The 26,031-nt window shown below is 40.6% G+C and overlaps 1 protein-coding gene across 25 annotated transcripts in view; it reads right to left on the reverse strand.

Moving 5' to 3' along the window:
* Positions 1-26,031, reverse strand: part of FOXP2 (forkhead box P2) — a 584,095-nt gene that overhangs the window by 434,864 nt on the left and 123,200 nt on the right. Inside the window, exon 1 of one of the 25 annotated variants that reach the window (XM_065556292.1) lies at positions 15,215-15,253. The exons of the other annotated variants lie outside the window; for them this stretch is intronic. The gene's annotated coding sequence lies outside the window, so the exon portion shown is untranslated. Of the gene's footprint in view, positions 1-15,214; positions 15,254-26,031 lie in introns of those variants that run through there. 25 annotated transcript variants of the gene reach the window in all.

Raw genomic sequence — 26,031 nt, forward strand, 5'->3', positions numbered from 1 at the left:
GAACAGCCAGGAGAGGAATCTGCACTCTCTATGCACACAAAAAGGGCCACTGGCCAGGAGCAGATGAAGCAAATCATAAGGGATGCAAGGAGACAAGGCATGGGGAGTGGCCATTAGGGACAAAAGAAAAACCATGCACAGAGAAGAGGGAAGCCATGAGCAGGGCTGGCTCCAGGGTTTTGGCTGCCCCAAGCAGCCAAAAAAAAAAAAAAGAGTAACAAGAAGGGTTTCTACAGGTATGTTAGCAACAAGGTGGTGGTCAGGGAAAGCGTGGGCCCCTTACTGAACGGGGGAGGCAACCTAATGAAAAAGGATGTGGAAAAAGCTAATGTACTCAATGGTTTTTTTTGCCTCTGTCTTCACGAACAAGGTCAGCTCCCAGACTACTGCACTGGGCAGCACAGTATGGGGAGGAGGTGACCAGCCCTCTGTGGAGAAAGAAGTGGTTCAGGACTGTTTAGAAAAACTGGATGAGCACAAGTCCCTGGGGCCGGATGCACTGCATCCAAGTGTGCTAAAGGAGTTGGCGGATGTGACTGCAGAGTCATTGGCCATTATCTTTGAAAACTCATGGCAATCGGGGGGAGGTCCCAGATGACTGGAAAGAGGCTAATTTAGTGCCCATCTTTTAAAAAGTGAAGAAGGAAGATCCTGGGAACTACAGGCCAGTCAGCCTCACCTCAGTCCCTGGAATAGCAGGTCCTCAAGGAATCAATTTTGAAGCACTTCAAGGAGAGGAAAGTGATCAGGAACATTCACCAAGGGCAAGTCATGCCTGACTAACCTAATTGCCTTCTATGATGAGATAACTGGCTCTATGGATGAGGGGAAAGCAGTGGACTTGTTATTCCTTGACTTTAGCAAAGCTTTTGATATGGTCTCCCACAGTATTCTTGCCGGCAAGTTAAAGAAGTATGGGCTGGATGAATGGACTATAAGGTGCATAGAAAGCAGGCTAGATCATTGGGCTCAATGGGTAGTGATCAATGGCTCCATGTCTAGTTGACAGCCAATATCAAGCGGAGTGTCCCAAGGGTTGGTCCTGGGGCCAGTTTTGTTCAATATCTTCATTAATGATCTGGAGGATGGCATGGATTGCACCCTCAGCAAGTTTGCAGATGACACTAAACTGGGAGGAGTGGTAGATATGCTGGAGAAGAGAGATAGGATACAGAGGGACCTAGACAAATTAGAGGATTGGGTTAAAAGAAATCTGATGAGCTGCAACAAGGACAAGTGCAGAGTCCTACTCTTAGGAAGGAAGAATCCCATGCACTGCTACAGACTAGGGACCGAGTGAATAGGCAGCAGTTCTGCAGAAAAGGACCTAGGGGTCACAGTGGATGAGAAGCTGGACATGAGTCAACAGGTTGCCCTTGTTGCCAAGAAGGCTAACGGCATTTTGGGCTGTATAAGTAGGAGCATTGCCAGCAGATCGAGGGACGTGATCATTCCCCTCTATTCGGAATTGGTGAGGTCTCATCTGGAGTACTGTGTCCAGTTTTGGGCCCCACACTACAAGAAGGATGTGGAAAAATTGGAAAGAGTCCAGTGGAGGGCACAAAAATGATTAGGGGGCTGGAGCACATGACTTATGAAGAGAGGCTGAGGGAACTGGGTTTATTTAGTCTGCAGAAAAGAAGAACGAGAGGGGATTTGATAACTGCTTTCAACTACCTGAAAGGGGGTTCCAAAGAGGATGGATCTAGACTGTTCTCAGTGGTACCAGATGACAGAACAAGGAATAATGGTCTCAAGGTGCAGTGAGGGAGGTTTAGGTTGGATATTAGGAAAAACTTTTTCACTAGGAGGGTAGTGAAGCACTGGAATGGGTTACCTAGGGAGGTGGTGGAATCTCCTTCCTTAGAGGTTTTTAAGGTCAGGCTTGACAAATCCCTGGCTGGGATGATTTAGTTGGGGATTGGTCCTGCTTTGAGCAGGGGGTGGACTAGATGACCTCCTGAGGTCCCGTCCAACCGTGAGATTCTATGATACTATGCTCCTGACAACATGTGGGAAAATAGTGTCCCCCTATGCTACACTGGGGGATAGAACAGGTAGAGCAAAATCAAGGGAGGCGGGGGTTGAATGTACTGTAAAGGGTGGAGGCACCTTTTCCACTCTAAGATTCCTCAATGGCTCAAAAATGTTTTATGATGAGATCTGCATTACATGACCAAGGGAGAAGCAGGGTCCCAAGAGTGGGCAGTCACTTGGAGAATAGGTACTTTTCTCTACATACGCTTTTTGCAATTCATCCACTGCGGACTTCATTCCTCTGGAATGCAGCAGCTTGGCACACTGCAAGTTCAACTTTATAACTGGTTAAAAAATACTGATATCATACCAAGTAGCAATATATTTCAGGAAAATATCCTAACAGCTGAACAACACTTGAGAAAGTGAGTCTAACCTACTTTGGAAAAATTCCAAGCAACACTGACAATGAAAGAAAGTACTTTCAGTATCATATATTTACACACAGAGAGACGGACAAGAGGAATTGTCTAAGACAATGATAAGCATTCAAGTATACACTGTACTTAGACAAAATTAAAGTATAGGAACATCCAGCACTATATTATGTCTCTGATAGTGGCAACTGGCTGATGCTTCAGAAGAAGGTAAAGTAAGCCCATAATGGAGAATTATGGAATTACTTGTACATAGAAGTTTCTTCATAATCCTAAATGTCTCAATCAATTTCATTGTCTGTCTATGGTCCCCTTCAAAGCATGCAACTCATTATTTCATTTCTAATGAAAAACTACTGGCTAGAACATTTAGAACAACTAGAAAAGCCTACAGTAAGCCGCGGAAGCATTTGAAAACACATATGATAAGAATACATTAAGTAGCAGCCTGTAGTGTGGCAAGTAATGAAACCACTAACGTGCAAATACTGTAATGTGTCTGTACAGCATATGGTATGCATTTAATCATTTATAACGCAGCATATGGTACAAATTTTTATCATTTATATTATAATACACACACACACACATATATATGACAAGCATTTCTGACACTGTAAACGGTTTATAACTGGAAGCATAATGTAGGTCTGGAAAACCAGCAGTAAGAGTTGTTCTTTCACTGTTGATAGATTCATTCCTTGACATCTTCAAGATATATCTATAATTATATATTTCTACATTGTATTTTATTTTACTGATCAGGTAAATAAACTTCACTGCTTATTACTGAGGGGAGCATAGAATCTGGCCTTCCTCATGAGTTTCCTATCTTTGAATGCCACAGCTCTGTAGTTTCACTCCTACTGTGCTAGAAATTATTTTCAGATGGCCCAGAGGCATTGTAGCACACTCTGTGCTGCCATGAGCAAGACCAATATTTGAGAGCTAACTTAAGACTCCTGCTGCCTCAGCTGGTAGAGAACAAGCATGTGGTAGAAGTGATGAGCTTGTTCTCCCGGGGGCTGGGTGCCAGCTGCACTACTCTAAAAGATAGAGAGTGTGGAATTAACAGTGTCCTCACAGAGAGGCTGTACAATTTTGCCTTTCAGTGTGAAGAACCATGCCTTAATGGAAGCTAGTACACAGGAATGAGGCATCAGAATACAGAAGTGGGGAACACTATCAAGCAAAATAAGTGTTTTCCTCTGTAAAACAATCATTACATCTGAATATATTAAAAAGATGTCAAAGATTGTTTATTATTTATTTACGGTAGCGTCTTAAATGCTTTCCAAATACTTTAAAAAGACCATTCCGTCCTCAGGAGCTGATATCGAAGGACAGACAAGTAAACAATATTAGGGAAAGAGAACAGGAACAACAGGCAGAAATGTGTCTTTGAGAAGGCCTTACATGCAAGTAGGGAAGGTAGATGAGCTAATGTAAGTCCTACCATACATAAAGAGCTGTGCAGAAGAAAGCAGAGGTGACTGCATGAAAAGCTGACAAATGGGTGAGCAAGTCTGGGAGCACTGACACAGTAGACTGAATTGGGGTGGGGGAGGCAACACAACGTTTGACAGGGGAGAATAAATACAGAGAGTAAGAGTTATGTAAAGCTTTGAAAGTGTTGAGAAGAAAATTAAATTTGATGTGATAGATTCAAAGAGGGGCCTGACCTGAGGCAAGTGTGTGTGTGTGGAGGGGTGAGTCTAGTATTTGCATTTTGTATGGACTGCAGTGGAACAATGCATGCATTGAGAAGACAGAGAGGGGAAAATTGAAGTAGTAAAGGAGAAATACCATGAAAGCCTGAACAAGAGATTTAGCTGTGGAGATGGAAAGAAAAAGGGGGATCTTGGAAAAGTTAAAAAGGAAGAATCAGCAAGATTTGGATATGACCTAGATGTATATAATTGGGGAAGGGAAAGACAGCAGTCAAAAATAATAACAAAAATTGTGGGCTTCAGTGACATGTATGATGCTGGTCTTGTCTTCAGTGACAAAAAAATGAGGCAAGTGGAGAAGGTGGAGAAGGAAGATATGGTTCTATTTTGGCCACCTTGAGTTAAGGTGATGACAGCACATTAGGAGATGTCAGAGAGCCAAGCAGAGATGCAGATTTGGATGGAAGGAGTCAGGTTGGTTAAGATTTGTGACACTTCAATAGAGATGACAGCTGAAGGCAGGTGAGCTGATGAGCTCATCGAGAAACAGAGTGAGAAAACCTGAGACCCAACAACATAGTTCTGGGGAACCCCAAAAGAGAGTAGGAGAGGAGGATGCAGAGGACCCACTGACAGAGAAACTGAAAGAACAGACTACCTCAAAAGTTCAGTGAGGATAAGATGACAAGAAGGAGAAGAAAATGTAACAGTATCAAAAGCACATGACAAGTCAAGAAGAGTAAGAATGGAGCAGAGGCCCTGAGATCTGGGAAGGAAAAGGTCCTTAAAGACCCTATTGGGAGCAATTTCGGAAAAGTCAGAAGTCAGATGGGAAGGGATCCAAGACAGAGGGGAAGAGAGGAAATGATTGTACTGTTTGCAGACTGTAATTCAATGAGTTTAGAGATAAAGGAGAGGAGAGAGATAGGACAGTACTTGGAGAAGAAGGAGGGCTAAAAAAGTGTATTTATTATTATTTATTAGAATAGCAAGGACCAAGGCATGCTTATATCATGAGGAGAAGGAGCCTGAGAATAATGAGACTGAAGGAAAAGAAAGGGGTGGGATGGGATGTGATGGGATGGGATGGGATGTCCAGGCAGCTGGAAGAGTCAGAGGTGGAGAGAAGGTAGAATACCTCAAGGTCATTGATGGGGAGAAAGATTCGAAGGTGTTAGGTGGAGAGGAGAGAAATGAGGAAGGAAAAAGGTGAGGTGGGGAAATCCCAGAAATTTTGTTGATTCCCTCTGAAAAAAGTTTGCAAAGAGTGCACAGAATGAGGAGACAGTCGTGGATTGTAAATACTTGATTGAGGCTGTTGACATTGTAATAAATGAGAGAAGAGAAACTTTGTTGTTTGGCCAAGAAGGTATAGTTGAAAGAATGGTTATTTACTCTATAGTCACTGCGGTTCTTCAAGATGTTGTAGTCAGTGTGGATCCCACTGCAGATGTGTACACACCTCATCCATCAGGGTCACACAAGCGCCCTGCACTTCCTCTTGCTCCCGGATGAGGGCATAATCAGCGAGACAGCCACACAATTCAAAGCCCACGTTGCTGAGGACTCCAAAAAAGCAGGGATAAAGGGTGGGTTGTGGGATCCACACTGACTACATCTCATAGAACTACAGTTAGTTACTGTACTGTACTATTATGTCTTCTCTGAATATGTGCCAGTGTGAATCCCAGGAAGATGGAATTCTGAGACCACCTTATTGGGAGGATCCACAGGGCTAGAATCTGGGTCTGCTGGTGCCTGAGCTACTGCTACATCCACACAACTATTCAAGGTCTGGCAGAGCAGCAATCCATAGGCTGTGAGCCTTGAGGGGCCAAGCACCACTTCATATCCTGCCCATGAAGGTCCTGTCTGGCTTGGACTACCACATTCCCTGATTGGCTGAGGCACACTATGCAAGGCCTAGGGAAAACACCTGGATGCTGTCTGTGCAAGTAGGCAGATCACCAGCTTGCTGCTGCAAACATACCTTGCTGCGCACTCCTAATACCTTGTCTTATTCTTGGTTCCTGACCCCAGTACTGGTCCTGACACCTGGCCTCAGTCCTGGTCCTGGTCCCCTGCTCCAATCTAGACTTCTTGCCCTGCCTTTCTTCCACTAATTTTACCCCTATTGGCTTACTTGGCTCCAACCCCATGTGGCTCATTGACCTCGACTCCAACCTGATCCTACAGCATGACACTAGTCCATACTTGACACCGTACAAACAATCTTAATAATAGCAGAAAAGGTTCCACTAAGAAATTCTGTTAAGGTAAGTGGAGGCATTTTTCCATCTAGGTACAGCAGAAACAAATATATCCTGAATCAACAGATATTCCTCTTATTTTGGACTATCTTCTTCCTCTCAAAATGGCTTGGCTCTCCCTCAGTTCTATACAAGTTCACCTAGCAGCCATCATCAACCCAGAGATGGCATTACTTTGGAAGAAATTGTTCTGTGATATTCCATGCTGTTTGGTTGGTGAACATGCTGTTTGGAGCCAAAACCTTTAAGCAAGGAAGGTGCTGTCTAGAGAATGGGGTAACATAAATGTATAAAGGCCTGTATCCCAGGAGGGAAAGAAAAGTTCTGACTGGAGCTCAAGGGTTGTGCATTACCTGGTCTATCAGGTCATTCATGGCACAAAACTTGTCCCTTGGTAGATAAGCTCTCGCTGTGACTGAGCCCAAGGTCGAATTTATGAAATCTATTGTCTGTGCTGGAGTGAGGACAGACTTTTCCAAGTTCACTCTGACTCCTAGAGAGAATAAGAGAGAAGCATTAATGAGGTGGACAGGTAGACTTGAAGTGTTCTGCCAATGAGAAGCCAGTCATCAAGACAAGGGAAAATGGTGAAGCCATTCCATCTCAAATGAGCTACTGTTACAAGGAACACTTTGGTAAAGACACTTGGGGTGGTGTCAGAACCAAATGGGAGCATCCTGCACTGAAAGTGGTTGAGGCCCACCATGAATCTGAGAAACCATCTGCAAGAGGGGAGAATGTTTGCATCCTTCATATCGAGGGCTGTAAACCACACGTCCTTTTCCAAGAATGGGATTATTAATGCCAATGTGACTATGTGAAATTTCAGTTTGTGAATAAAGCAGTTGAGATTGAGGAGATTGAGACTCAGTCTCCAACTGCTCTTTTTGGGTACTAAAAATTGCGTCAAGTAAAAGTCTTTTCCCTGGTGTATGGAGGTACCCACTCTATTGCTCCTTGCTGGAGAAGGGAATCCACTTCCTGCCTGAGAATACCCTCATGAGAATGATCCCTGAAGAGGAATGTTGACGGGAGGTTTGGAGGAAGTATTAAAGTAAACTTGATTGCATAGAACTGGAAGATTTCTAACAGTCACTTGTCTATCGTTATAGCACACCAGTTATGGAAATAGGATGCCAAACAGCCCCTGGAAGAGTCATAGGAACTTATAAAGTCTGCAGATGACACAAAAATTGGGGAAGCGGTAAATAATGAAGAGGACAGGTCACTGATTCTGAGACATCTAGATTGCTTGGTAAACTGGGCCTAAGAAAACAATGTGGGTTTTAATATGACTAAATGTAAACATATACTTTGGGGAACAAAAACACAGGCCGTTATTACATGATGGGGGACTCTATCCTGGGAAGTAGTGACTCTGAAAAAGATTTGTAAGTTGTTGTGGATAATCAGCTGAATGTGAGCTCTAAGTGTGACATTGTGGCCAAAAGAGCATAAACAGGGGAATCTCAAATAGGAATAGAGAAGTTGTTTTAACATTGTATTTGGCACTGGGATGACCACCGCTGGAATACAGTCTCCAGTTCTCCCCACTATTCAAGAAGGATGTTGACAAATTGGTGAGGGTTCAGAGAAGAGCCACAAGAATGATTCAAGGATTAGAAAACATGCCGTAGAGTGATGGACTAAAGGAGTGCAATCTATTTAGCTTAACAAAAAGAAGATTAAGGCATTTCTTGATTACGATCCATAAATATGTACATGGGGAACAAATATTTAGTAATGGGCTCTTCATTCTGGTAGAGAAAGGTATAACACCAGACAATGGCTGAAAGTTGAAGCTAGACAAATTCACAATGGAAATAAGTTGTAAAATTTTGAATGGTGAGAGTAATTAATCATTGGACCAATTTATCAAAGGTTTTGGTGGATTCTCCATCACTGACAATATTTAAATCAAGATTCATTTTTTTCCCTAAAAGATATGCTCTAGTAATTATTTTGGGGAAGTTCTATGGAGGTCAGACTAGATGATCACAATGGTCCCTTCTGGCCTCGGAATCTATGAATTTCCCTGAACTCTGATGGATCCTCCTCTAGGGCTTCTAGACAAAGCAATCAGGCCTCTTCTGATTGTAACAAGTTCTCATGAGAAGGGTTCCTGAAGAATGATAGGGAAGGGGTGTCAGTAGGGGTAAAGAGTAGAATTTGGGTGGCCATGGGGGAGGTTTTCTAACAACCATCTGTTTAAAGTCATGGCAGGTATGCCGGGTGGAATGGGGTGAGGTGGCTTCCAAAAGTCATGCCCTCTAGACTGGGTTGGAAATGGCTCCCAACAATCCCATCAAATTTACTGATGTGTTGTGGCAATGGGGCACATTGTCAAGGAGGAGGAAAGCTCTTGCCCTCTGCTGTATCTCACTTACTTCTTGGCATAATATTCAGGTTGCCTGGGATATAAAGATATCATCCACTGTCTTGGCTGGGGCTGAGGATGATATGATGTAACTCCCCACAGAGTAGATAGTGGCCTGAGTCCTTAAGTGAGTGCAAAGCCCTGTCCAACCTCTCATTGAGCAGCTTTTACTCATGGCCTGCACCTCCTGGGAATGCCAGTTGTCTGAAGCCACAATACCTATTGCATTTTCATCACTGTGATCATAGATCTAGCTGCAGTGTCAGAGACATCCATTGCCACCTATAGGGCATTCCTGGCCATTAATTAGCCTTTCTTGGTTTTGTCTTTAAGCAATTCTCTGCTCTCATGCAGAGAGCTTCATGAGGAAGGGGTTCACCTTGTTCCATATTGGCCAGTAATGCCCTGACAGTTAGGGAAAATTTTCTCACAAAAGGTCAATCCTGTTGAGGTCCTTTGCCTTGGGGTACACTTCTTCAATTTTGACTTCGCTTGTACTGCTGACATGCCTGGGGAGCCCAGATTGTGCTGAGTGTTGAAGTAACCAAGCCCCATGGAAACCCGGTACTTCTCAACTCGTTTTGCAGTAGGCATTCTTGTTGCTGGTCTCTGCCACAGAGAGCCTTAGCAGGTTGTGTAACCCATCATTTATGTGAATGACAATCTTGGCTGGACTAGAAGCTGACAAGCTAACTAACAGCTGGTGGGATTTCTCCAATATGACCAATGTCTTGATCTCCATACTCTTCACAATCCTCACCAGGAGCTCCTGTAATGTTTTAAAGTCTGATGTCTATACTGGTGTCAGGAGACACTTCATCAGGAGACAAACACTGCTCCTTTGGTGGTGATACAGATGCTGCTCTGTATCTGGCTTTGGCTCTTCCTGATACTCTGGGTCAGGTGGTCTGGCCTGGGATGCTGATGGGGAGAATGACCTCTTATTTTTTCTCAAGTGCAGCGGGAGAGACCTGTTTGTCAGTGCCTGAGATGGTGGGCCCCAGTTTTGCCAAAAGGGCCACAGTCACATGGCAAAGAACTATTGCTGGTTTGTTGGATGCTCAATGTCATTCCTGAAATGCCAATGGTGGTTGAGTCCTGTAGAATAAGATGGCTGGTCTGTCTCTTTTGTTGACCGCTGACCTCAAAGAAGAGGGGCTCTCTACTGGAAGATGGGGAGAATGTATGCTCCGCTGAGGGTGAGGAGGAATAACCTCCTACAGTGGCAGCACTGAAATATATTGCATGCTCAGTACTAGAGTCTGATGCTGATGTGTCTTGGTACCGACAACCATCTTGGTTCTTCTCTAGGTTTATCTGTTGTTGTGGGCAGCAGCGCCAATGGATGCTCATCAGACCTGAAATCAGTGCCAGAGGAGTCTTCTGCATCATAAGCTGCTCCTCCTGCCAAGCCCTCTGTGCAGTGGTTGAAGTATTTATCTCTGGAAGCTTTACGATGTCTGTCCTTTGGGAGTACATTGAGCCTGTCTGGAGTCTCTGACTCTATGTTCAGAGCAATGCCTCTCAGTGCCAGACTTAAACTCCAGTGTTGATGCCAGCTTTGATTCTAATGGCTTTCAGGATGGATTCTGTGCCAACGGCAGCAGTGCCAATGCTGGGTGTTTCCTCAGCACCATCTTCTTCATGCTGGTCTTGGTGTCACTTAACAACTAGATGTGGCATTGGATGAAAATGGCTTGTCTGTCAGCAACACTCTGGGGCTTGTGTCCTCTGGGTCTGATGAGACCTTCATGGACTGTTCCAGAAGACAAAGCTTTAGCCTTGTGTCTCACAGCTTACATGTTCCTATGAAGAATGATAAACAGACCGAACTTCTGCTCAGAATATAAGATTCCCTGAAACAGAAGAGACACCTGCTGTGGCCATCTTTCAGAGGGATTAGTACATTGCAGAATGGACAGAGCTTAAAGCCCACAGGTTTCAAGTCCGTCATGTTAAGAAGTCCAAACAGAGGGGTACATACAAGGGAGTGTGTACAGGGGGTTCTGACAATCCATCAGCTCAGATGGATGGAAACAGTTAATAGTAGACAATATAGAAGATCAGAAAGTAGTTCAGAAGATTTTCTCAAGATTTGTAGACATTTAGTCTGAGCTAAGAACCCAGAGGGTCAGATGCTCACCAGGATCCATCTCACTGCCACTGGCAGTAAGAGGGAACTGAGGGAGGGTTACAGCTATCTCCTCCTTTATGCCTCCATGTGGGGTTAGGAGGTGCAGAGTGCATGAGGAAGCATAGCTCCAAAGGTCATTGCTATTAAAAAAAAACCTCCAGATTCACACGCATGAGGCACATGTGCACCTACAGTGGGATCCACACTGACACATACTTGAAGAACCCAATTTTCAATATTTGTAGTAATACAGCATATCAGAAAGCATTAGTTGTATAAACCAGAAAAAGGTGTGTTCATTATCTCTTGCAATTTGTATAACTGTACTTATTTAGCTAAATAAGAAAACAGTGAGGCTAACTAATTTTAATTAAGATGGTGTAATCATCCTTAAATTAATCCCATCAAATGGGGTCCACTCTACGAGTCTTCTCCCTCCAAAGTGCTCTGTTCATTGCCATATCCTTTCTCACAGTGGTTCTCAAACTTTAGCAACCCGAGGACCCCCATTTTGATTTAAAAATTTTTGCAGATCCCCTAGCCCCCCGCTCAGTCCCAGGCCCTGCCCCCACCACAGCTCTTCCCCCAAGGCCCCACCTCTTCCCACTGACGCTCCATCCCTGCCCCTCCTCTTTCCGTCCCTTCCCCCAAGTGCACCGCGTCCCCGCTCCTCCTCTGCCAATGTGCAGGAGGGGCTGGGAGGGAGGGGGAGGAGTTGATCATCGGGACCGGCAGATGCCCTGGAGTACCCTCACGGACGCCAAGGGTCCATGGACCACAGTTTGAGAAACGCTGCTCTATCACACCACATGCTAACGTGTCTTTCTTTAAGACATCCCACCACTTGCTCCTGAGTCAGCCTCTGTTTTTCCTTCAGTCTTGATCTGTTTGACTCTCTCCCACACAGTTTTCAGGACTGTGCTTTACATGATCAAACCATCTGAGACTGCACTCCCTGATTTTTTCATTTATGGGTGTTAGTTTCTGCATGTCTCTAAAATACACATTTCCTCATGTAGTCTTTCTTGCTTACTCCATCTCAACATTTGCATTTCTTTGGGCATTTGCTCATGTTTCTTCTTTGTTGCTCAACAATCAGAACCATAGACTTTCCCTTTTACTCTTACTGGTATCTTTCTGTCACAGACTACACCACTTGTCTCTCTCCATTTGAGCCAGGCATTTATTATCCTAGCTCTAATTTTGTTCTCCATTTCTCTATTTTCCTGTATTCTAGAACCCAGATACTTAAAACTTTGTGTTTTCAGTATTGTCTGCCTATCTAGTTTCAAAGATAATTTTCAGTGGTCACATTATTGAAATTACATGTCATATACTCTGTTTTTCCTCTGCTTATTTTGAGCCCACATCTTTCCAATACATCTCTGTATTTATCAGGATCCTGTCTTTCTTCTCACTGCATATAATGCTATCACCTGCAAACACCAAGATGCCTTCATCTGTATGTTCCTTGTGAGGGTATACAGAATGAGGATAAACAGAGTTCAGTGCTGATCCCTGATGCCCTCCCACCTTTACTGATAGTTTGTCTGTTTCAATATTAACATTTCTGACTATTGACATTACATCTACATACACAGCATGAACAAGCCACATAAATTTGCAATATCTTACGCAAACCTACAAACTTGCATATCAGCTACTTTAATGTATTTTACTCTAAAAACAGTATTAAATTTTCTAAACTTGAAAAGATTGATTCTTTCCCCTTTATATGAATACAACTCACACATGGAGACACAACTTCCAGAAGCCTGATGCAGTGTTGTCCTTGTAATATTGACATTCATACCATCTCTGTGTCAGCATGTATGACTGCTTGACTTTATAAAAACCAAATATTCTTCGGGGTTCCAGAATCAGAATTTGTAAATAGGCCTCTTGGAAGGCTATTAATGCAAGACAGTACTTGGTAGAAATACTTTATTTTGGAGGCTATTACTACCCTGGAATACATTATGCACCTATTCAACAGTTTTAGATGGATTTTATTTTACCCCATATCTGAACAAATTATTATTAAAAAGCGGGCATGCAAACCTCTGACTCTCCATTTGGAACGAATTAAATTGCACCAATAAACAGAAGTTGACTGACTAAATTTTTTTTTAATTACTAGATTTTAAGGACTTGCTGAGGTTTAAGATTGATCAAAATTATTATATGGCATAGTCATTAACATGAGTGGATATCCATGCTTAATTCCTTCTAATACTCATCAGTTTGTGATGATGCTTTGTCACTCTTCAGGTAACAGGATAGTGAACCACCAAACCATATGAGAACCTGAGGGAGGTGACTGGGAACAATGGAAGGAGTCGTACCTTGGAGGGCAGGTTTCCAATTTGTGTACCTCTTCCTCTTTAGTAGTGTTTTCTTGAGAATCTTCACCTGTTAACAGGGGTGCTGGAACAATTTTTATAGTGGGGGTGCTGTGAGCGATTGAACCGCATTTTAAATCCTGTATATAATGGAAACCACTTCAAGTCAAGGGGTGCTACAGCACCCACCGAACTCCTAGTTCCAGCACCTATGACTGTTGACGTATGTATGTAATATCTAGTATTGGGCATTATAAGATCTAAAAGGACCTTCTGCTCCTTTGTGCAAATCAATATATATTCTTGGGTGCTTTCTGAGAAAAAAAGAAAATTCTTTTTCCTTTTGGGAATTATTAGCCATTATTTACTTACGGCATCTCTGAAAAGCTGGTCATCCTGAAAATGCACAGTTGTCGCCAGTTTCTTTGTTTGGGTTTCTGCTTGCAAGTAGCCATGACAGTGAACACCTCAGACCTTTCAGAAAAGGGTATGTGTCCATGGAAACATATGAGACAAAGGTCAAAGGAATTAATGTTTTTATTCAGTATAAAGACCACTTGTTTGTTCATCCGTGCAGGGTAGCATCAATATTTGAAAACTGGATCAGATATGTTTTGTTATTCTGATACTTACATAAGTTCAGTCCCCTCCTCAAAAGAGCTTATAAACTAAGAGACAAGTAGGAGAGAATGGGGTGGAGGACAGAGATAAATCATGCTATCGATCCATCTATCGATAAAATTTCAAATACCTCCAGCTACCCATCTACTGGCTAAATTCTTGTGGAGATCAACGCAGAAGAGGCCTTGAAGAAGGATTTGAAGGTTAATGGGATAGTAAGTCCTTAGTATGGAACACTTACAGTGTTTGGCAACTGTATACTTCTGTTGAACTTATTATAGTCTTTTCATTTTAAAAACTGCAATGTCATAGGATCACTGGTATATATATATTTTTCTCAATCTTATTTGACTGTAAACTATTAAAAACATTTTGAAATATTGTTTTATTTAGATTAGAAGATGCAGTTAAAAAATACTTGTCAATGCCAAAATTCACAATATATTTATGCACTCTGGGTTCTTGGATCTCAGTGCTTGAGACTGGTTACATTTATGGTTAGCATTTTATCCAACTTTTTAAAAAAAGACACCCAAAATTTACAATCATATAATAAGTTCCAAGAAAAAGACAAGACGAGAATCTCCATATATCAGAATATTTAGAAAAACAAGATAAAATACCATAGATACAATAGAAAACATCCACACACAAAAAGGAACCCCTTAGGTTAACAAAACATCCAAAGGCACAAACTTTGCAATTTGACATATAAAGGGAATAGCTCAACTGGAATCAATTTGCCACCTAAATATGTCTCAAAATGGAATGGCTACTTTTGATTTATTTTAGAAGATAAAACTGTAAGTCAGTAGAAACTGCACTGAAAATTAGACTCTATTAAGGTTTTTATTGGCCACCTGTAGTTTTCTGAATGGTAGATAATATAAATCTTACTAGAGACTTAAAATAACAGACCAAATGGAATGGTCTGTTACTAGGCACACCAGGAATGAATTTGGCCTATTATGTTTAAAATCCTGCAAAAGGAGAATGGATAAACATGATAAACACCCTTACACTTATGCAGTCTCATTTCCAACATTTAGCGTCAAAATTTGGAGGCCTCAGATAGAAGTAGGCAATTTACTAAATTTATTTCATTAATAAAATTTAAAAACAAAAATCACTAACAATATCAAGCTAATTAGACTCCATGCTTTAGAATCTCTCTCCATTCTCTGCATAATCCCTACCATTTCTAGCAAAACCTTGAGACAATAAATAAGCCTTATACTGCACCCTGACAGTCAACAGATTTTGATGGAACAGTGAGGGAAATGAGTCAGTAAAGCTTGCTGGCATGCAGTTTCTTCTTCCACATATGTCTTTCTGTTTTGGATTATGTTTCCCAATACATATTAGCTTGTTTTTTCAAATACAAACCTCATTTTGTTTGCAATGTTGTTGTCACCATGTTGGTCCCAAGATACAAGAGATGCAAGGTGGTTGAGGTAGTATTTTTTATTGGACCGACTTCTGTTGGTGGAAGAGACAAGCTTTTGAGCTTTGCAGAGCTCTTCTTTAGGTCTGGAAAAGGTAACCAGGGCTTTAATGTAGTTTAACTAATGCACTTCCAATTGACACCTTTAGTTAATTCGGATTAACTTTCCTGGATGTCCCCACATAGACAAACCCTACATCCCTTTATATAACTAATCTGTCTCAAGAAGTATTTGCAGTTCCTCCCAATTTAGTATCCTAAGTGTATGTCTACAATTAAACCACTGCAGCTGCACCACTGTAGTGCTTCAGTGTAGACACTTGCTACAGTGATGGAAGGGGTTCTCTCATAGAAGAATTCTTTCGTTGACTTCGCATTATACACACCATTTTTCATACTCCTGAGAGACATAGCTATGCCAATGTAAATTCCCAGAGCTGACCAGCCATAAGATGCTATTTACTCACTCTTCAAGTTCATAAAAAGTTAAATAAAAACAGTACTAAAACCAGTCCCTGCAAAATCTTTAACTGATCTGGACTATTTCAGCGCACAATTGATTTTATACTACAATTGAAGGAGCTATACAGTTTTGCTGTGTGGCATTGTTTATGAAATGTGACTTAGCAACCCAAGCCAAATTTAGAAGCATCCTTCTTAACAAAAAGTAAGAATTTGCAATTGTAAATAAAAAGAAAAAAGCCTACAAATGCAGAGCGCTGCACTGCACTGCAGTAACCAACTTCAGGTGCAATTTATTTACCAGTTGCCTGGCTAATGAAAAGTAAACAATTTCTACAGGCAATGGAGGTAATGGGGAGTGTACTTTTATTATTAAAAGGAATACAGTGCTTGTGAAAGTTGTCACACTGACAAAACTAGAAAGTGAAATCCACTATTTATCCACAGAGCAGGTGTATCAGGGCAGAGGCAATAGAAGTCTCCCTAAACTATACTACCAATTTGTCTCATTAATGGATGGAAGCAGCCACCCTCCAAGCCCACTCATATCTTGGCTTCTCAGCTAACACAGGTAACAAGTGTGCCAATTAGGGATGGAGTTTACTGTGATGTGAATACAGTGATGAAACTTTAAAAGTTTGACAGTTCCTGTTATGAGGTTTCCTTCAAGAATGTGGAATAGAGTGCAGCCAAGCTACCAAATCATTTCTATTTATGATCCCAAGATGGGAGAAATTTGGAAATACAAATTGTATGCTTTCTTATATGGTTGGTTTGTCTATTACTTTAAACTAAAACATTCAGTGAAGGCTTTAAGAAACAGTGTTACTGGAGGGTAACTAATGTAATGCTTATTTTTTAAAAAAGGCTCAAGGTGCAATCCTAGCAATTAAGGGGCTGATAAACCTAACTTCAGTACTGATGAAACGACAGTAAAGAGTAGAACTATCACACATAAATAAACATGATATGTTGTGGAAGAATCAACACAGCTTTTGTAAAGGGAACTCATGCCTCATCAGTCTATTAGAATTCTTTGAGGGTGTCAATAAGCATGTGGACAAGGGTGATCCAGTGGATGTAGTGCGTTTGGACTTTCAAAAAAGCTTTTGACAAGGTACCACACCAAAGGCTCTTAAGCAAAGTAAGCAGTCATGGGATCAGAGGAAAAGGATAGGAATACATAGTCAGTTTTCACAGGGGAGAGAGGTAAATAGTGGCCAAGGATCTGTACTGGGAACAGTGCTGTTAAACACATTCATAAATAATCTGGAAAGGGGGGTGAACAGTGAGGGGAGTGAACATTTGTAAACAATATAAAATAGCTCAAGATAATAAGTCCAAAGCTTGCTGTGAAGAGTTACAAACAATTTCACTAAACTGGGTGATGGGACAAACAAAACGGCACATCAAATTCAGTGTTGATAAGTGCCAAGTAATGCGCATTGGAAAACATAATCCCAAGTAAAGAAAGGGCTGGCATAGCCTTGGGGAGATTATTTGTGTGTCAGGGAAGTTTCACTTGAAGTTTCAAGTCCTTCTGGCAGACATCTTCCACAAAGCCAATGCCTGAGACAATGCCTCAGAAACACTATGCCTCTGTAGAGAGACAGCTCTATCAGAAAGCAGCCTTCCTTCTCAGTGGAAGGAGAAGGCATCTCTTGCAAAAGTAATCTTTCCTTTATGTCAGGAATGGATGAGCAGTTGTTTCTTGTTCAGAGAAATGGAGAAAAGAAACATCAACACTAGAGTAGGGTCTATGAACTTATTCTTCTTAACGTTAAATAAGTTTCAGCCAAAAATGTCTGATTAGACACTAGTAACTCCCACACATACAGTGTTTCTTCAACAAAGAAATGAACATTAGTGTCCCACTGAAAAAATCATACAGAACATGGCTGTCTGATGGCCTTTTTGAAACTGAAACACTGTTTTGGGATAACATTCTGAAGGTCCTTAGAATGTGCAGGACTGCCATCACCTATAAAATGTTTTTATATAGTTACTGTCCTGAGTCATGGGCTCCTCATCCACTTATGTAGTACTACAGTTTATGCTGATGAAATTCGTAAGATTGTCCAGGCTGCCACTAAACCAAGGATACTCTGTTGTTTCCCATCTTGATGCAAGATGTAAGAGTCTCCGTGCTACTCACTTTACTGAAAGCATATGGGAACTATGGCCTTTTTGAAACTGAAACACTGTTTTGGGATAACATTCTGAAGGTCCTTAGAATGTGCAGGACTGCCATCACCTATAAAATGTTTTTATATAGTTACTGTCCTGAGTCATGGGCTCCTCATCCACTTATGTAGTACTACAGTTTATGCTGATGAAATTCGTAAGATTGTCCAGGCTGCCACTAAACCAAGGATACTCTGTTGTTTCCCATCTTGATGCAAGATGTAAGAGTCTCCGTGCTACTCACTCTACTGAAAGCATATGGGAACTATGGGAACTAGAAATATTTTAATTACATTTATTTTGTTGCTGCCCTCAAAACCCAACTTTCCTAGGATAGAATCATAGAAATGTAGTGCTGGAAGGGATCTCAGAAGGTCATCAGGTCCATCCCCCTTGCTCCGTGGCAGGGCCAAGTAAACCTAGACCATCCCTGACAGGTGTTTATCCAACCTGTTTTCAAAAACTTCCAGTGATGGGAATTCCACCTCTCTTGAAAACCTATTACAGCGCTTAGCTAGCCTTACAATTTGAAAGTTTTTCCTAATGTCTAACCTAAATCTCCCTTGCTGCAAATTAAACCCATTACTTCTTGTCCTACCTTCAGTGGACATGAAGAACAATTGACCACCATCCTTTTTATAACAGCTTTTAACATATTTGAAGACTCTTATCAGGTCCTCCCTCAGTCTTCTTTTCTCAAGACTGAACATATCCAGCTTTTTTTCTTTTTAAACTTTCTTCACAGGCCAGGTTTTCTAAACCTTTTATCATTTTGGTTGCTTTCCTCTGGATCCTCTTGAATTTGTCCACGTCCTTCCTAAAGCATGGCCCAAGCTGTCTATTGGCTAACTATTGGTTCTAATAAGTTGTTTCCATCAGATATACAACGTTCTAGATCCTGTCCTACAATAACAAGACATTTCTCAGTTGAGTTGTGTCTGGCATGAAGCTATGCGCAACAGGCAGCACAATTATCCAGTGAGCTGTTGGGAAACACAAACTCAGTCTCTATTTGCATTGAAGTCTGAGGCTGCTTCTGAGGCACTCCAATAAGGACAGAATTCTTTGTAATTGTTTTTTCCACTCTGCCCACTCCCCACCATTTTCCCCTCCAACTTTTCAATGGATTTCTTCTCAATCACACACTGAGGTGTAGGTGGTGTGACCCAGTGTTTGGAGCAGGAGTCTGGCCTAGTAGTCACAGCCAAATCAAAGGGCAAAACCAAAGGCATGGTCAGGAGAAAAGCCAGTATCAGAGTCAGGAATTAGGAGTGCAGAGGTAGGCAGGGACTACGGTTGGAGAGAAACAGACAAGGATTGGAGAACAGCTGGACACAAGTAGGTCTAGCACAGCTTCAGAGTTGAACACCTTTAACAGCTAATGTGCCCCTATTACTACAGCGCTTAAATGGTGATCTGTTGGCTCTTCTGACCAGTCAGGGAAAACAATAACTTAGTTAAGGTTTATTGGTCCCTGCTGAGCTCACTGGGTTGCTAGGTGACCAGGCCTGAAGGTAGCTGAGTTCCTGATACTCTCTGCCTCCTCACTTCCCCCTTCACCATTATTTTACCTAAACAGAACTTTCACCCTAGAAAGAGGACATCTGAAATAAAGTTCAAGCTTTTACAGTATTAAAGTAAGATCATCTATACCCCATACTGATGTATGTAAGGGGAATTTAAAAGGAAAGATTATGTATATTATCTGAAATTTACTGTATAGGTTTAGTTGCAGTGTACACGCTCCAAAATAATTATAGTCAGAGCATCACAATTATAACTAGACACAACTGTAACTTTTACATTTTGCTCAGATGGTATTAAGTCTTATACATTTAAAGAGCATTATTAAAATGTATTTATTCTTCAGTTATTTTTAATCATAACATTCAAATAAAGTTTGGGTCAAAATAAGTAACCTGGCCCAAGGGGCTAATTTGCAGTGAGGTCTTATTTCAGAGTTGCCTGATAACCTCATGAAGAAATAATTAGACCATTTAAAGTAACAAATTAAAGCCGATGCAATTAACAATAACCCTCATGATTACTTAATATTTTCTAAGAGCTTTCTAGAAAGAAATGACAGAATTTTATGCTGAGAGATAAAATTCTATTCATGTGGAGAAGAGAATTACATATGTTTACCATATTAAACAGGGCAGGCAAGAATTCAGATGTAGTAAAAGGATATTAATAAATCATTATTAGGGAGTATTGCTGAAGTAAAACACCCACCCTGTCATTTGGCTCTTTTAGGTCAGTAATGATGATCAGCAACTGAATTTGAAATTCCTAAATTTCTGCCCTTAGTGAGCAAATCAAAATTAGTTTGAATTTTCCTTTTAAAATTATGCAATCTTACAATAATGTAAATTAATTTAAATAATCACTGTGTGAGAGAAAGAAACGTAAAAAGAAAGACTGGCTGCTGTGGACGAATCTTTAGAGAAACCTTTCAATAGACCAAAATAGAGCCATAAGTGAGCCCTAAAAAAACTGTGGTCTATGAACCACAAATAAGAAAGCTCAAAGATTCTATAATTCTATCTTTTCTCTTTCATGTAATATCAGTCTTGGTTCTGTAATGTTCTCAAAATATCACATAGCATAGTACAAAAGTTAGTCTAGGGACCAACAATGGCTTATTTTTTAAATTAAAAAAATATATACAATTTTGTACTGAGAATCTAAGGCAGCTTATGCTGTTATCAGGTCCTTGGTTACTATCATGATGCCTAAAATTTGTCAACAATCCTCTGTCTTCCTTAAACCTCAAAGAAAAAACTTTAGGACAGGAAGCTTAATTCATAAATTCAGTCCCAATGTAAGCAAAGTTATATCTTGTCATGTCAGCTGCAGGTGAGACAGGAACCACCCACCATCACCACGGCAAGTGATCACTACAGTACAAAGAATTTGAACAAAATGTACACACAGACATACCCACCCAGGCACCCTTAATTGAGAATTTTGCTAGCAGAGCATCCTGAAGATTTCTTAAAGCTACCATGTGGTACTAAGTACAGTTTCTCTCATGGATTATGCTTCCATACCTTTGTGGAACATTATACGACTAGAAGCTAGACCATGACAACATTGACTGACATTAGAAATACTCACCGTTTAAGACACACTACCACACATTTCTCACACATTGGAAAATACCAAAATTTGTAGGTAGAAGGACACCTACCTATGCTGCTCTGATTAACATGTTAGTATCACAATAATCTAAAAATACCAGTTTGTGAACAAAGTACATTCCCTAATTTCTTGGACAGAAAGGAATTCTAAAAAACCAAACTAGGTGTAACTTGAAAATGTTCTCTGGTTTCGTATGATGAAAAACCCCCAAATAGAAGGGACTTTGAAAATTAACATTTGAAAAACTAGAAGAAACAGTTCTCAAATATTTGATATATGTGTTTACAAATGAAGTAATTAGTTGGCAAGATACAAATTCTGTTTACCAGAGGAAAACAGGAGAATACACAAAGTATGTACCGGTATGTAAACACTAAAACAGTGGATCTAACAAACACACATGCAAGTGGGCTTGAGGCAAAGACGACACTTAATTTGAAAGAAATTGCTCCAAACAAAAAAGTTCATTTTCATATACTGATCCTCTCTGCGCCTCACGCCCCTCCCCCCGATGCTATGGACAGTTGGGTTATCATCCTTAATAATTATAAATCACCATGGTAATCACAATTCCACCAACTTATTTCTCCTACATGAGTACACTTCAGCTTTTTTAAGTCACAGCAAAGAAACCGTTACCACAGTGAATGCTAGAGTCTATGGTAATAACCTTACAAATCTATCACTTTTAAGCCAAAATTACTAGACAATTAAGATAAGTAATTAACAACTGCTCACTTACTCCCATGCAAAATACTCAATTTACAGTGTCCGTGTTTTTTCATAGTAAGTAGACATTTGTAAAAATCTCTGAAGCATATTCTTTTTTAAATAAGTAGGTTCAGTTAAAGTTTCTGACAAATGTGTACCTGAGCCCCAACTGCTGTTTATGGTACTTGAGCAAAACCCTCTTTTCAGCCCACAGACTAATCATGTTATATGCCTGAGAGACCCACAGGTGTAGGAGACCCTAACTCCTCCTCTTCTGATGCCCAGGGTGGCAGCAAAGCTGAAGAAGTCCCCACAGCTGCTGTGCAGTTCCTCCCCTGCAATGCCATTGGTGGAAGAGGGCTGGTGGAATACCTGCAGTATAGCATAGGTTGCATGCATGCACACAGAGCAGTGGTGAGGACCCAGCAACACAGCCCCATATCTTGACACACAATACCCCAGACAATAGAACCAACCTAGATTCAGGGTTTTGGAATTTCCACAGCTCTTATTTAGCACATAGGATATCGACCTTTACTTTTATGTGCTCTCTTCAGAAATACCCTCTTTGTTTACTACCTTTTCAAAGCCAGACTTTCCTATTACACTCTGCCAGAGAGCACTTTGGGGCTCCAACCAACCATCACTTGACATTTTTCTTTTTCGCCTACCGATATTTTGCTAAAGATAAAGATGTTTCAGTGAAATATAGACATATAGCTTCTTGTTCTCAGATGCTTTTACAAACTTCTGTCCAAGTTGGAATAAAGACATACACTTGACACTCAAATACCTTTACAATGCCCAACTTCTTACAGATTTGCAGAGCAGTAGATTGAGCCCCGATCTATTCTTGGAAGCTCCAATTTGCTGTTTATTGGAAATACAATAACACTGGTCTACAATTTTTGAGAAGTCGTCTGCTTCAGAGATAAAATGTGCTATTTATTATGTATTTTGATCTGCTGAATTCAAATATGACAATTAAAACAACGGATTGGCTACTGTTTCTAAGATATTTAAGTTTTTACATTTTATGTCTATGTATATTGTGTAGATAGTAGAGTTTTAATCATAAATTGTAAACCTAGGTCTTTTCATGTGTTTATGGTTGCTTTACATGATAATATTTCACCTGTCCTGTTTATGTAACACTTTAAAAATCAGCAAAAGGGTTATATAAATAAAATTTATTATGAAACAAAAGGCAAAAAACTATTATGTACATAGTTTAGTCCTAGTCAGTGTCTACTCGGCGCTTCTTGGCTTGTCTCTTGTATTCATTAAATGGAACATCTCTTCTCACTGTCCAGCAATAGTCTGCAAGTATGGATGGGCTCCATTTGCCCTGATAGTGTTTCTCCATTATTGCAATATCCTGGTGAAATCGCTTGCCGTGCTCGTCGCTCACTGCTCCACAGTTCGGTGGAAAAAAATCTAGATGAGATTGCAAAAAATGTATCTTTAGTGACATGTTGCAACCAAGGCTTTTGTATGCCTTGAGGAGGTTTTCCACCAACAATCTGTAGTTGTCTGCCTTGTTGTTTCCGAGAAAATTTATTGCCACTAACTGAAAGGCTTTCCATGCTGTCTTTTCCTTGCCATGCAGTGCATGGTCAAATGCCTCATCTTGAAGAAGTTCACGAATCTGAGGACCAACAAAGACACCTTCCTTTATCTTAGCTTCACTTAACCTTGGAAATTTTCCACGGAGGTACTTGAAAGCTGCTTGTGTTTTGTCAATGGCCTTGACAAAGTTCTTCATCAGACCCAGCTTGATGTGTAAGGGTGGTAACAAAATCTTCCTTGATTCAACAAGTGATGGATGCTGAACACTTTTCCTCCCAGGCACCAATGACTGTCAGAGTGGCCAATCTTTCTTGATGTAGTGGGAATCTCTTGCACGACTATCCCATTCGCAGAGAAAACAGCAGTACTTTGTGTATCCAGTCTGCAGACCAAGCAAGAGAGCAACAACCTTCAAATTGCCACAAAGCTGCCATTGATGTTGGTCATAGTTTATGCACCTCAAAAGTTGTTTCATGTTGTCATAGGCTTCCTTCATATGGACTGCATGACCAACTGGAATTGATGGCAAAACATTGCCATTATGCAGTAAAACAGCTTTAAGACTCGTCTTCGATGAATCAATGAACAGTCTCCACTCATCTGGACCGTGAACGATGTTGAGGGCTGCCATCACACCATCGATGTTGTTGCAGGCTACAAGATCACCTTCCATGAAGAAGAATGGGACAAGATCCTTTTGACGGTCACGGAACATGGAAACCCTAACATCACCTGTCAGGAGATTCCACTGCTGTAGTCTGGAGGCCAACAGCTCTGCCTTACTCTTGGGTAGTTCCAAATCCCTGACAAGGTCATTCAGTTCACCTTGTGTTCTGAGGTGTGGTTCAGAGGAGGAGGATGGGAGAAAATGTGGGTCCTGTGACATTGATGGTTCAGGACCAGAAGTTTCATCCTCTTCCTTGTCTGACTCAAGTGAGAATGATACTGGTGCATCAGGAACCGGCAGTCCTTCGCCGTGGGGTACTGGGCGTATAGCTGATGGAATGTTTGGATAAGGCACAGTTCACTTTTTCTTCTTTGACACACCTTTCCCAACTGGAGGCACCATGCAGAAGTAACAATTGCTGGTATGATCTGTTGGCTCTTTCCAAAACATTGGCATCTCCAATTTTGCAGCCAAAATAAAGGTGATAGGCTCTCTTAACCATAGTGGTTATACTGCGCTTTTGTGATGCAAAAGTCACTTCACCACAAACATAGCAGAAGTTATCTGCACTGTTCACACAAATACGAGGCATCTCTGCTCACTTTGGCTAAACAGAAATGTGTCCCTTTGCAAACTCAAACACTGACAAATAAGAGAGCACGACATTGTATGATTTCTAGAGCTGATATAGGGCAATTTGTTCAGCAGAGTGATGTAAGCTTCGTTATGATTGCATCATCCATGACTTCTAGGAATAACATGATGCAATTCAGATCATGTATGACGCAATACCAGCTTCAGATTGCATCATTCATTGTTTTGCCTAAAAAGCAAGTATTGTCCAAACCCAGTCATAGATTTATTCATAGATCCAGTCAAAGATGTATTTTAATCATTTCTGGTTTAAATTGAGATCCCTTCCCTTTATAACTCACTTATCCTCCGCCATTCCCAAGTCAAGGGTCGTATATACTGACCCAATAGCATATCTTGAAAACTAGAGCCAATCAACAATTTTAAGCAACATTTTCGTTCTCAGTGACCCAGAATTAGTAAAGTTTGACTACATTTATTTCAGAAGCATTTTGGTTGTAGAGCAGTGTAATATCTGGAACTTTGGCAGATTTTTCATGAGCAAATCTTATCATTCTCTTTTAAAACTAGAGTAACAACAACTTTATTTAGAAACTGTCAGCAAATATGAGAGACTGACCATGTCAAAGTGTTACAGTCCCTATTTAAAAATACACATAGGAAGATTTCACAAATTTCTACAAAAACTTGAATAATATTTTCTACATTTTTTTTCATTTTTCCTGGATTCTAACACTAACCCTATTTATAGGCTTCCTCCGCTATTCATTTAATTAGTAATTTGAACTTAACTGTGAATTTCAAAGAAAAACAAGTTAGTGTCATTTTTCAAACATATGGTCAGTGCTAGTTTCACACCTGAAGATCATTATTCTGTTAATTTATGTGAATGAGGACAATAAATATTTATGTGATTTCTGTTCTCCCTCCACCTAAATAGCTATGTCCTTGAACTATGCTACATTTTTAAAAAAATTAACATTTTGTAAATCAACATTAGAATTTACTTATGCAGCATTTTTTTCAAAGTAACCAATAAAAAAGGTGACATTCATAATAGACTACAGAGAGAAATGCTCACTTTTCCAAAGTATGCATTCAATACATTTTGGATTCAAAGTAGGATTAAACTACATGAAGAGAAGTTTGTGGGCTTTTATGCAGATGAAGGGAGTCTTTGAGGGAGTAGAAGGGAAAAAATCAAACCGCATATTACCTTGAAATAGCGAAATGATAATTGTTTTTATTTTGAAGCATAGGATATTGTATTGGGGGAAAAAAGGCTCTGGTAAAATGTTTCAGTGCCCATTGAAGTAAATAGGGTTTCTCTTTTCAGTAAACAGAGGAATAACTAATCTCTCTCCAGAATATAGCTGAATCTTTTCTGGTTTTGTTTTGTTTTTTAATTCCACTGGTGCTATTTGTGAG

This window comes from Chrysemys picta, chromosome 1 (assembly GCF_011386835.1).
Source record: "Chrysemys picta bellii isolate R12L10 chromosome 1, ASM1138683v2, whole genome shotgun sequence".
In the NCBI taxonomy this organism is placed as follows: Eukaryota; Metazoa; Chordata; order Testudines; family Emydidae; genus Chrysemys; species Chrysemys picta.